Genomic DNA, 12,641 nt, shown 5'->3' with positions numbered 1-12,641 from the left:
GACCAGCCACCACTGAAACAAGGTGGCTCGCCTTGGCTGCCTAGAGTCCCACAACCTCTCCCAAAATGCTGCCAAGAACTCAGTTGTGAGACCCTCCTCCTTCCAATGAGGTGCTACAACGGGGCGGTCCTCTGTCTGTGCTGCTAGTATATGACGTCCCAGACGAATAGTGTACTGAAAGAACAGGACTCATGGATGGTCTGCAGAAGAGAAGGAATCCCTCCATAGCCACTCACCAGGATCCCACTGTACTCGTGCCAGTGGACAACACTCCCAAGCCCACATCCTTCAGTGTCCAGTCTCAAGAGTTGTTGGGTTAGGATCTATGACACAAGTCCTCCCACAGATGCCCACTACTCGGATCCTCTGAAAACAGCACGTTGCCACCTGCGGGGCCTCTACTTCAACTCGCTGAAGGCGTCCCCCACCCTGGAGCTTGAAGAAAATGGATGGAACAGCCTTTAAGCAGGCCTTGAGTGAGATGAGAGCCTCCAATCGTCTGAAGGCTCCCATCCACCGGGGTGCTACTGGCTCGAGAGGCGTAAGCCACTCAGCTCGAAGTGACTCTGAGATGTCCTGACACATGCGCTGCACCCCTCTCGCTGGAGACCCTGCACCTTCTCTGACAAACCTGTGAACTCTAACCAGTCACCTAAAGAGCGTGCCGGACCCACTACCATGGGACTCCAAGAAACATGAGGTCGACTACCAACCAAGGGGCCTCTCTGAGTGCTAACCATGGGGTTTCAGACGAGGGGAATCCGTAGGCGCTTCTCCGTGCACGTAGGTTGTCTCTGCTCTAGACCACGCCGCAAGAGCTCCCAATATTGAAGCAAGCTCACAACAAAGCCGTCCTTCGATCTCTTGCTCAAACCAACTCTGCGCATCTCTGTAAAGATCCATCTGGTCGAAGGTTGCCAAGGGCCTCCTGCCTTAGGCACCCTAGCACGAAGCCGCTGTAGTAGAACTCCTTCCAGGGCTCCTCACCTGGAAGAATTCCTCTGACAAAGAACTTCCCAAGAAGGGCTCTACTCTGCTATGCTGGATCAATGATCCCAAGCCCTCCCTTTGAACAAGGAAGAGTGATGACCTGCCAAGCCACTTTGGCCTGGGTTATCTGAGTGTCACGTCCTGACCAAAGGAAGTTCCTGATCAGCCTCTCTACCTGGCTGATACAAGAACTCGAGAAGATCCAGCAAGAAGTGATGTACCACATAGTCACCAACAACACTTTGTTGGCAACTACTACTCTGCCAGCCAAAGAAAGTCGTGCTGAGCTCCAATGTAACAACTTTCTCCTGATAGACAGGAGAAGGGGAGCAATCTGTTGCTCAGGAGACAAGTCCAAACCCACCTGATAGCCCAAGTACCGAACTGCAGTCCCTGGGGCAATCCACCTAAAACCCTCTCTTGGCATCCAATAGGGCACAGGAGCACTACCAACCGAGAAAGCCACTGTCTTTCTCCAGTTGATCATTGCACCCGATGCACAGTAGAAGGTCTCCAGATCCAGCTCACACCTGTGAAGGTTGGCCTCCTGGCCATCTAAGTACAAGGCTGAGTTGTCGGCAAACTCAGTGTCCAGTAGCTCATCTCCCCGAATAGAGAGTGCTAAGCCCCGTAGACCAACCTGCTGCGACACCAAAAACCTGCTCATCACCTCCGCATAGAACAGAAAGAGGAAGGGAGCAAGAGGACAGCCCTGTCTAGCCGAGCATGTAAGCATGAAGCGATCACCTCTACCTCCTGCCAAGAGTACCTGACTATGAGCCTGTCTGTACAGAGCTGACACCCCTCTGATCCAAGCATCTGAGAAGCCCATCCTGCGTAGAGTGCCCTCTAGAAATTCCCAGTCAACTCTGTCGTATGCCTTCTCAAAATCGAGAAGAAGAATCACGAGGTCCTCACCACGGAGCCGTGCCAGGGTAGAAGCCTCCCAAAAAGTAAAGATGTTGTCAAGGATACTGCGTTCCTTGACAAAACCTGTTTGAATCCCATGTATAAGGCTCTCTAGAAGTGGCTGAATCCTCAAACTCATAGCCTTAGCAAGAATTTTGTAGGCTGATTTGAGGATGATGATGGGGCGCCACTATCGAATCTCATCCAAGGAGCCACCCTCCTTGGGAATGAGGTAGATCAGGCCCTCACTCATGTTGTCAGGCATCACTTCTGTGTGTACTGAAAAGCACTACAGAGATCTGGGCCAAGCAGGTCCCAGTACTCCAAGAAAAAACTGGGAGTCAACCCATCCTCACCTGGACAACTACCATGGGGGAAGGCCCTAAGAGCTGTGTGCAACTCCTCAAGCTGAAGTGGCAGCTCAAGCCTTTGACGCATCTCCTCAGTCACAAGACAAGGCATCTGTGCCCAAACCTGCTCCCTGCATGCATCATGACGCTCTGACTGGGACTCTGCAGACAGTAACTCACGATAAAAAAGTCAATAGCAATTGCACACATATCCTCGGGCTCATAAGCAACTGACCCGTCTGGCCTTCTCAACTGACTGACCTTGGCATGCGAGTGCCGAGGTCCCACTGCCTCAAAGAAAGCACCAGTCACTCTATCACCCATCTAGGTCCATTGAGATTCCTGTCGGTGAAAACCAAACTCATGTCGCCTCTCCTCTATGCTAGCAAGCTCCTGTCGAGCCTGCTTAACTGCTCCTCCAACCAAGGGCTGTCTGGATGCTGCTCCTGCATCCTCTGTAAACGAAGAAATTCCCCATCTGAGACGCTGCTGCTCCTCTCTCCCTGCAACCTGGCGAGCCAGAGACTCCTAGAGAAAAAAGTGGCTAATCTAGGCTAGGCCTGAGGCCGCTCTGTCAGCAGGAGAATCCTGCCTGTCCAAGCTCTCTGTCCAGAGAGCCTCTACCCGCTCTCTAAGTGATGAGTCCAACAAAACCCTCTCTGTGATGCGAACCATCGTGCTCCCACTCCTCTGCCGATCTGCCACTGTGAGGATCATTGGTGCATGGTCCGAGAGGGAGGTCCTTGCCAGAATGCCCAATGTCCCTCCCAAGTCACTGAAGTGGACACTAGTGTAGAAGCGATCTATCCGCGATAGATTCACTCCTCCCACTCTGCGGTCTGACCGAGAGAAGGCAAGGCTGTCTGGGAGCCTCACAAAACGAGAGTGCTGCCAAACATCCGAAACCCTCAGAGTCATACAAAACCTCTCCCAAGCTGCCAGCTCAACTCCATGCACAGTAGCATGGCTACCACCAATCCTGTCAGAAGGGTCCTCCAACATGTTGAAGTCCCCTCCTATGCACCAGTGTTCTGCGTGTGGGGCAGAGACTCAACTATCTGTGACCAAAACTCTGCACGAGCACTCGCCACATTGGATGCATAGATGTTTAGGAAACCCACTAGGCCACCCTGAACCTGCATAGTAATCCACTGAGCCTTGCCTGGCACAATAATCCCTCTGCCCACAATGGCCTGCTGCAAAGAGTCCACAATAGTCATACCTACCCCACCTTGGATGCCTCCAGGTCCAAAAGCAACTGACCAAAAAGTATCATATTGTCCACGCAAGAGCTGACCACAATGTCTAATGTGGCTCTCATACAGATGGTGCTCCTGAAGCATAAGGAGATCAATCTCTCCTCCCATAAGGCAGCTCTGAAGCTCCTAACACAGTCGGCCCCGCTGACGCTGAAACTGGGGCCCACCTAGTCCCTGCACATTCCATGATACGATCCTCATGGGGAGTGAGAGAGAACAGATGTTGTCGCAGCAGCTAGACGGGCTATCTTCGAGACTGGCTTGGATGGGGAGTAATCCGCATCCGAGTGTCCTCTAGATAGGCGTGACTGCAACGAGTGCCTAGCCCAAGCCCAAGCAGAGCGAGCCGTACGTAAGGAAACCTCCTCTGTCCAGGAGTCCTCATGAATGTATACATAGCATGGCAAGCACTGTGTATCAGCAAAGAAGTAAACCACAATGTGTCTACATCCTGCTAAGTCTGGAGGTGTCATCGCAAACTTGGCCAATGGCCACAAAGTCTGGAGCATGTCTGTAACTCCTAGTTCTCCCATGTGATGAGAGAACTCTAGGACCTGTGTGTGCAACCATCCCAACACTGAGTCGAGAGTCCACTCTGTCCGGTCCCTGCTGCAAAGGGGGAAGGAGAAGCCAATTGCTGAGTCCAAGGCCTCTGTCCCCCTAGCGGCAAGGAACAGAACATGGACCCTAAAGTAGGCTGCCTCAAGGTCTGCTGAGGGGTCGCTGAGAAAACAAGTGAAGCCGTGGTCAAAGAAGTCCCATCGGGGTCGGAAGTCAATGCTCGTCAGACCACGAGGGATAGCTGCAAGGGAAGATGTCTGTACCTACAAAGGGGGTCGCAAGAAAGGCTGTCCCTCTCTAGTTAAGCGACTCGTGGCAAAGGCACTGCCAAGAGATCTCCTAGCCGCCGGAGAAGGCCTTGCCCCCTGGGTCGACTGTGGAACTAAAGCAGCAAGGGGGGGGAGAAGGAGTTGGGGGGAGCGGTGGAGAAGAGGGGGGGGGAAGAGGCGGCGGGAGCAGGAGGCGGGGGGAGGATGAGGAAGAGGGAGGGAACTCTGGGGGGGGAGGGGCTGTCGAGGGTGAAGTTGGGGTGGGGGCTAGAGCAGGGACCTCATCCTGCTCAAGAGGACCAAACCGGTTCCCTGTGGGAACCCACTGCTGCTGAGTAGGCGCCTGAGGACCACTCTGAGTGCCAGGCTGACGCTATGGCCCCTGTGGTCGTCTACCACGGGCCTGCTGCCATCCCTTCTCCGCTGGAGCCCCAGGCTCAGAGGGTGGCTCTACATGTGTGCGCTATGTCTCTGTCCGTGTTTGCTGGCCAGCCCTTGCAGGCTGGGACTAAGACTGTGGTGTAGGTCGAGGCCTCCTCTGTGGACAGGCCTTCGCTAGATGGCCCATCTGTCGACAAATGAAGCACTGGTTCGGGAGGCCCGAATACCCCACACTCTGTCTAAACCAACCCCCGCTCACCCGAGGCAAAAGAATAACCTTCAGGAGCGTGTGAGTGTCTCTGACCAAAACGCGAACTGAGGGAATGCGAGCCGCCTTGGCAGCTACTGAGGCTGCCGTGCGAGGTGTCTCCAGGACAGGCCCAATGGTTGAGCCGATCTTGGACAAAAGTGGTAAGTACTCCCTCCGCAAACCCGAAAAGCAAACAGAGATGGGGATGTCTGCCTCCTCGACTAGAACATCCGAAGCACGGTCGAAACCATGTCTCCACTGTCGAAAGTGGGCACGTGCTGCTCGGATGGTCAGTGGACTCATGGCGATGACCTTGGACGCCATCTCGGAGGTCTCAAACTCGATCTGATAGTAACCTTGTCCGAGTATTTGTACGTCCAAGATCTTGCCCACCTCTATGAGAAGGCGGACCTGGAGAAGGTCACGCAGCTCTCCTCTGCTAGGTCGGGTGCCGAGAATTTTGCAGATGACAGAAGTCACCTGCAATCGCTTTACCTCTGCTTTCTACAAGGCTTGCTTGCTCTGTCTGCGAAAGAGCAAGTTGAATGGTGGGCTCAGCGGGGTCAGGCGAGGGGGCTTCGGACGAGTCCCTCTGTGGTGGAGCTAGAGCCTCCATCTATGTCTACTGCTGTGGCGAAAAAACGGGTGATGGACAGAATCTGAAGACAAGCGCTGAGCACTTTCCAAAAAGACAGTGCTGCAAGAACCAATTTGCAGGAGGCTTAGGGAAAAAAGGAAGGGGGGGGAGGGGATGGATGGCAACGGGAAAGGGAGGCAGACGGGCTGTGGGGTAGCGCGTAGGGGCTGGCGGGGGCAGGGGACAGCGCTGGGGCAACGGGGGGGGGGGGGGGTGGATTAGCGATGGCGCAGTAGGGGGGGCGAACAGCAATAGTGAGCGCACTCATCCTATTAGTTGCATGAGGTTGTTTTCAAGCCACTTGCCGGATAAGTGTTAACCTCATTTTGTCTCTCTAAGTGTCTTTTTCAAGTTCTTGTCAAGCCTGGGAAGTTGTATTATTTTGTCTTGTTCTACCTTTTCAAGCACAAGAACAAGTGTTCGGGAAAAATCGTTTTTCCAAACATAAAAAATTCCTTTCCTTGATTTTGTCAAGAGGAAATTTCAAAAAATTAGGTTTTTTTTCCCAAGTTTTTACACTATTTTTGTCTATTTAGGGGCGGAATTTCCCCTTTTTCCCTTGCCTGCAATCGACATTCTTTAAATTGAAAACGGCCCGATGTTAAGGTGAGACCCGAACACTGACAAGAACCTTCTGATTCGCATTCGTCATTAACTGAACGAGTAGGTTTCCTACCTCAAACCATCTAAACTAAACACAGATGGAATTTCTCCTTTTTCCCTTGCCCTCAACCGGCATTTTGGAACTTCAAAAGGGCACGATATTAATATAAAGCTGAGACACATTTTTCCCGAACTCTGCCTAGTAGATCACGAACCTAGCTTGCACGGCGCACGCGTTGAACTCTGCCTAGTAGATCGGTGGGCCTACTAGACACACTAAGCTATGTGGTGGCGGCGATTGGGTGGGCACTGACGGTGACTGTACAGTGGGCACTGGACACTAGAGTCCACAAGGAAGGCGGACGGCGGACGCGCATTGCCTCAAGTTTCAACTCTGGACAATGCACATTGTCCAGCAGGTGCAGGCTGCAGCAGAGAGGCCGGTACGGATAAAGCGACCGTATGGTCCTTTTTTTATTTCGACTGCTACGGAGTACGATCTCCTTTACAGCTCGAAAAGTACTACGGAAAAGTTTCGCTTCCCCGAATCCATTATCCCCTTTCGATTGCCTCAAAGTCTCAAGACTCAAACCCTTCGATAATCGATTGTTAGTCCACTGCTCGATAAAACTTGTTTTGGCAAGCATTCACAATTCCTTTTTATGGATTTTCCAATAGGAAATTAGGAAAATTTGGACACCTTGGGCCCTACACCTAGATGTAATATTTACCAATTCGGCCCTCTCTCCCTCTTTCGCAAGCAAAGGGGCATTTTTTAGTTTTGAACTTTAGCCTTCAGGTCGCAGATTGCGACACATGTAAAAGGCTCACCTTTCCGCCATATTATGTTAGTAGATTTTTCCTCTTCCTCTCAAATGGTATTTTTGAATCCCAAAAAAGCGGCACAATTGTAAGCTGAGACACAGTTCTCCCGAACTCTAATCTCACCTCAATGACACTCATCCAAGTTTGGGAGAAGTCTTTTTCCCAGCTACACACATTTTCTTTAAATGTTTTTTCAAAGACGAAATCTTATAGATTTGAGCTATCTTTCTATACTTTGACACTATTTTTCTCAAATTGAAGGTGGAATATTTTGTTTTCATTTTTCTCCTAATTGGCATTATTGAATTTCCAAGCGGCATAATTGTAAGCTAAGACGACACTTTTCCAGAACATTGCAACACATACACTAATACCATTTTCATGTAGACGAGACCACGTTTGGTTAGGTTCCATAATATAACATCTTGCCCCTTGCATTCTCTCAATTAGAGCTCCTTCCAAGTAAATGGTTTAGGATGCAAGTTCGATAGTCCATTGTTAATCCTACGATACATTGTGCCATTCAAAGGACACTGTGACGAAGTGATAAGTAATATCCTCGAAGTATGCTAGCATCTCTGACACAATCCATTGCCCACTCAGAAGTTGCAGGCTCTAGTTCATGTCTACTAACCCTATAGAGGATGAGCCACAACCTTTATGTTCTTGTTGAATGCCCAAACTACTTTGAGCGTGTATGATCAAGGTTATTAAGAGAAGCACTTTGACCCTTTGTATGCCACAAATTTAACTTTTCAACATTCTCTCTACACACTCTGTAAAATGTGATTAATGAAAGTGAAGGCGAATGTGTTAAAAGCTCCTAGCAAGGCCTTTAAGAACTATCAGAGGATATTCTGCACTTTGCCAAAAGGAGCTAGATCGTAAAGATAAAGAAAAGAAACTGGAATTGGCTAGCTCACATGTGCATTCTATGGACATTCTCCTTAAGCTGAAGAGGAAAGTTTACCTAATATGCAGGTTCCTAAGGCAAAGGTGAAAGACTAAAAGTGGAAAAATCCAATGATCCAACTAGAGCCTCAGTGGCATTGGCCAAACCAAACAAAAATAGTAAAAAATGAAGTGTCCCAATCTAAGTGGTTTCTCCCTCAACTGTAAAGGACTTATAGATCCTTCTAGGCCTATTGAAATTAAAAAATGGTTGCTAAATCTATATCTGCATCCTGATTGCATATGCTTGCAGGAAATAATGCTAGTAGGCAAAGATCTAGAAATCAATTTGAACAAATTAGGCTCTAGAAAAGGGCATTACACTAATCATGTTGCTAATAGAGGTGGTGGTGCTTTCGGAATTTCTTGTAAATCGACCAACTGTATTATAAACAAATGATCTTTCTAAAAAGGTATGTGGGTAGCTATCACCTTATCAGACCGTATCAATTACACCTTAGTTAGTATATATGCTCCTAACTCACTTGCTGATTGATCTTAGTGCTAACAAGAGATTGAAAAATTACCTATAAAGATTGTCATTGCAGGTGATTTCAATATGGTGTAAATAATAAGAGATAAATCAAGATGTCTTAGTCAGGTAATCTCTAGAATTGAGAAGTCTCACTGGGTAGACCTTGTAGACTCTATGAATCTACTAGATGTATCTGAAGACTATGGTTTTACTTGGAGTAATAAACAGCTGCGTGAATGCTTCAAAGCTACAAGATTAGACAGAGTCTATATGTGAGTAAATATCCTACAAGATCATTGCTTTGTTAAATTTAAGTTTGATGCTTTGTTGTTGCTTTTTGATCATAAACCTAGGCTTTTTGACCTTTTGAGGGTTGAGTCTGCATATAAAGCTAGTTGGCCCCATCTTCACCAGACATTTTTTGATATTAAAGTTATAAGAGAAAAAGTAAAGTGCATTTTACATGAATCCTCTACCTTATTTCCTTCATCAACCAAATCATGGGAAATTTATGTGCAAAAGATTCATAGTACACTTACTAAGTACAAAAGAATAGTTTTAAAAAAATAGAGTTAAAGAAATTCAAAAAGAAGGATGATGATTTTCGGGGAGATTGTTCAACTTGAAGTTTCTCTCTCTATTGTTGATCGAACCCCTTGCTAGGTTCATTGAGCTTAGAAACTCTCTTAGGCAAGAAGAGCTCATGGAAGCTAACAGTGCCCTTGCTTTCAGTAGAGAATTCTAGGGTAGAAAAATTCATAGACCTACCAAAAATATGTTTGAGCTATTGAACAAAAAGAAGGCCAATAACTTTTTGGCCCCATATCTCATGTTGGTGTGGCAAGAAGCTATTAGGAAAGGAGCTCTTCCTACCTGTATGAATAATGGGGTGATTAAACTCCTGCACAAAAAGGTAGCAACGAGGATCTCAACAATAGGAGATCCATAACATGTCTGACTTCAATATATAATTTTTTTTCTCTTTCTTTAGCTAGGAGACTTAGTCCTCTCATGAATAGCATTATCTTTTTAGAACAAAAAGGTTTTATATAAGGAAGATTCATTCTTGATGCTACCATAACTCTGTGGGAAGGCATGGAGCATGCAGTAGAGAAGGGGAAGATTTCTTCTTTTCAAGGTCGACTTTAACAAAGTTTATGATAGGATTGAATGGGACTTTGTTTTGCATTCTTTTTTTGACATATTCTTTGGTAAAAGATTTTTTAAGGCTTGTGTATGTATTATCTGAAAATGCCTTTGTCGAAATTGTCATAAATGAGGAACTTATTGATGTCATCACTCTTATGGGTGATTTTAGTGATGCCAAAGGTCCGACCTTTGAAGAGCACGTGCTACTAGAGATGGCGTGGCTTGGTTTTCCCATTTTCACTGGGGTCAAAGATGCGAAAACTTGGCTCCAAGATTACCAATTGTTCGTGTTGGAAAGCGGTCTATCAAGAGAAGACGGTGCGGTACAGGTGTTCTCGCTCTTGGTTCGTGGTAAAGCGAGGCTATGGTTCGACGGCCTGCATGAAGAAGAAAAGGAAAATTTCAAAGTCCTGGAGGCGGCTTTTTGAAGCAAATATGCAGCAGATACGCAGCTGGACAAAGTAAAGAGAAAGCTAGACGGATTGAAGCAGAGCTTGGAAGCGGATTTTCAAGCATTCCTACGGGAGTTCGAAGTCCTTTGGGGAAAGCTAATCAAGGTAATTTCTACAGAGAGAATGCCAAATTTTTTAAGTTGAATAAATTCATGGATTGCTTGCATGAGGAAGTGCGCGACAAAGGTGAGATAGATGGTCCGGCGCCATATGAAGAGGTGGTAACTCTAGCGAGAGGGCATACCAAAAAGGTTTTGAAGAAGCGCAAAGCTAGACGAGGTTTTGCAAGTGCGGTGATGCCAAGGAAGTGTGATGCAGTGGTAGTCGAGAGCCACAGGCGGTGCAAAGAGAAATGCAAGTGCGAGAAGAACCGAGGGTTCTTTGGCTACAAAGAGAGAGGGTGGTTCCTATGCCAAGGATGCCGACTAGAGAAGCTCCAAATGTGGAGGATGTGCAGGTGGTTCTAGAGCAGGCAAAAGATATGTTGTCAAGTTCAAGTGTGTCTATTGAAGCTCCATTGAAGTGTGGTAAAGGCCAAAGAGTGCGGTTTGCAGACAAGGTCGAAGCAGTGAAGCTAGAGGAGATTCCCGAGCTCACGACATAAGAAGAGATTGAGTCGAGTGACAGTAGCTCTATGGATGCCAACACAAGTTGGGAGACCGAGTCGTCTCAATCCAGGTATGATGAGTTTGACCTCTTACATGTGGGTGAAGAGGTAGTGAATGTGGGTGAGGAGCAGCATGAAGTGCAAGCCGAGGTGCTTAATGAAGACCAAGTGGAGCAGTCCAGGCCTACAAGTGATGTCTTATGCAGGTAAAGCTCGTGTATGGTGCCATGTTAATGGCCATATTGGTGAAAATGGCAGTGGAATGTGCTGTGGTGGTGCAATAGGTGCATAGTTTTTCTAGGAGGGATAGAGGAGTTGTGCCCATGGAAGAAGATGAGGATGATACGATAGAGAAGGAGTTTCTCTCTTCCTTGGCAGAGCATGATGTAGCGGAAGAGTAGGTGATGGAAGTTGACAAGCAGGTGGTGCTAATCGACCTTGAAGGGCCGATAGACGAGGAAGAGCTCGACGATGCTAGAATTGAGTGCATGGCAGGTATGTAGCCAAAGGTAGAAGAGCTTCCAATGCAATGGATGCATTCTATGATAGGTGATGCGGATTCCAAGGCAGTGTCCAAGCTTTCCAAGGAGGTCCATGAGTGGTGGGTGAAAGGAATGGTGATAGAAACAGCTATGCAATGGGATGTTGAGCAGGTACAGGATCTACTGGAAGAGGATCTCGCTTTACATGATTGGGAGGGTGGGTCAGGTATGTCAAAAGTGTTGGTTGAGCAGGATGGTCAGCACCATGGTGCTCTATTTGTTGTGTTTAGAGATGCTTGGTTGCAAGTAGGCAGTTTTCCAATGAGTGCATGGAGTGGTATGAGTATATTGCTGGCAGTTTGGGTGTGTAGCTGGTTATATGCCTTGGTGTGGCATTGTGCAAGGGTGTTACAGGTGGATAGAAGAGACCAATGCAAGGTTTTTGACCTAGGTGGATGATCACAGGTAAAGTAGAGGGTTGGGCAACCTGCTTGAGCAAAGGTGGCAGGTGCCAATTTTTATACATATGCTAGGTGTTTTTGTGGTGTACAGAGAGTTTGTTTGGGTGTGTGTTCCTTTAGTTCAATAAGCTTGTGTGTGGTTGAACATAAATGTTCAACTGGGGGGCGGTCAATGGTGGTGCAGCCAAGGTTGGTCCAAGAAATAAAGTGGTCTATGCCAGGTGAAGGCTATAGGCCAGTGTAGTGCATAAGGCTAGAGCAAGTATGAAGTCCCTGGGCAGATTAGTGGCAGGGGAAATGTATGCCAGATGAGTCTTTTTAGGTCAAAAAAGGCACACGGATGGTCCAATTAGGATGGCATGTAAAGGTGCACGAGATGCTATGTTTGTGCTCTAGGATGTGGAGTTCTAGATGTTGTGCAAGCTGGTCTAGATGGCTTGTCAAACGGAGCCACGGCATGCAAGATACTGCAGTTTGAAGTTATGAGGTATAGCAGATCTAAGACGGATAGGACAGCTGGGGACAGATGACTAGAGTGGATGTTAGCAGATAGATGTGTAAAGCTAGAGTTATGGGGCATGCATGTCTTCTCGGATTGCTAATCAGAGCTCTGGATAGCAAGTTATGGATATTTGAAGTTTTGCTAGGGGTCGGGTTTGTGCCCATCTGACTACATTAGAGGACGTGTCATCTGGCATTTTTTAGGCCTCGACATGGATCAAGCAGATAGAGCACACCGTGTGGAGTCAGCAAGGATTAACAGCCCGTGATTCTGAGCCTCGAGCATCGAGTTATGGCCTAGTAAAGTTGGGAGCATTTGGTTTCTTGGAATTCTACGGCCTTAATTTGTGGGCTCGGAAGAGTTGAAGGGGGGCGGAGTTTGCATGGTTTGAAGACGAGGTGGTGGAGATCCGGCACGGCTTGGTGGATCGAGATTCGGACTGTCAAAGCAACTAATGGGAGTACTTGAAAGAGGGCACCATGAGGAGAGTTTTTTTTTGGGGGGGGGGGGCGAAAGGGGGTCATCCCA

Source organism: Adiantum capillus-veneris, chromosome 1 (assembly GCF_014529385.1).
Source record: "Adiantum capillus-veneris isolate H3 chromosome 1, ASM1452938v2, whole genome shotgun sequence".
Classification (NCBI taxonomy): domain Eukaryota; kingdom Viridiplantae; phylum Streptophyta; class Polypodiopsida; order Polypodiales; family Pteridaceae; genus Adiantum; species Adiantum capillus-veneris.
Note: the sequence above shows the minus strand (reverse complement) of the source record.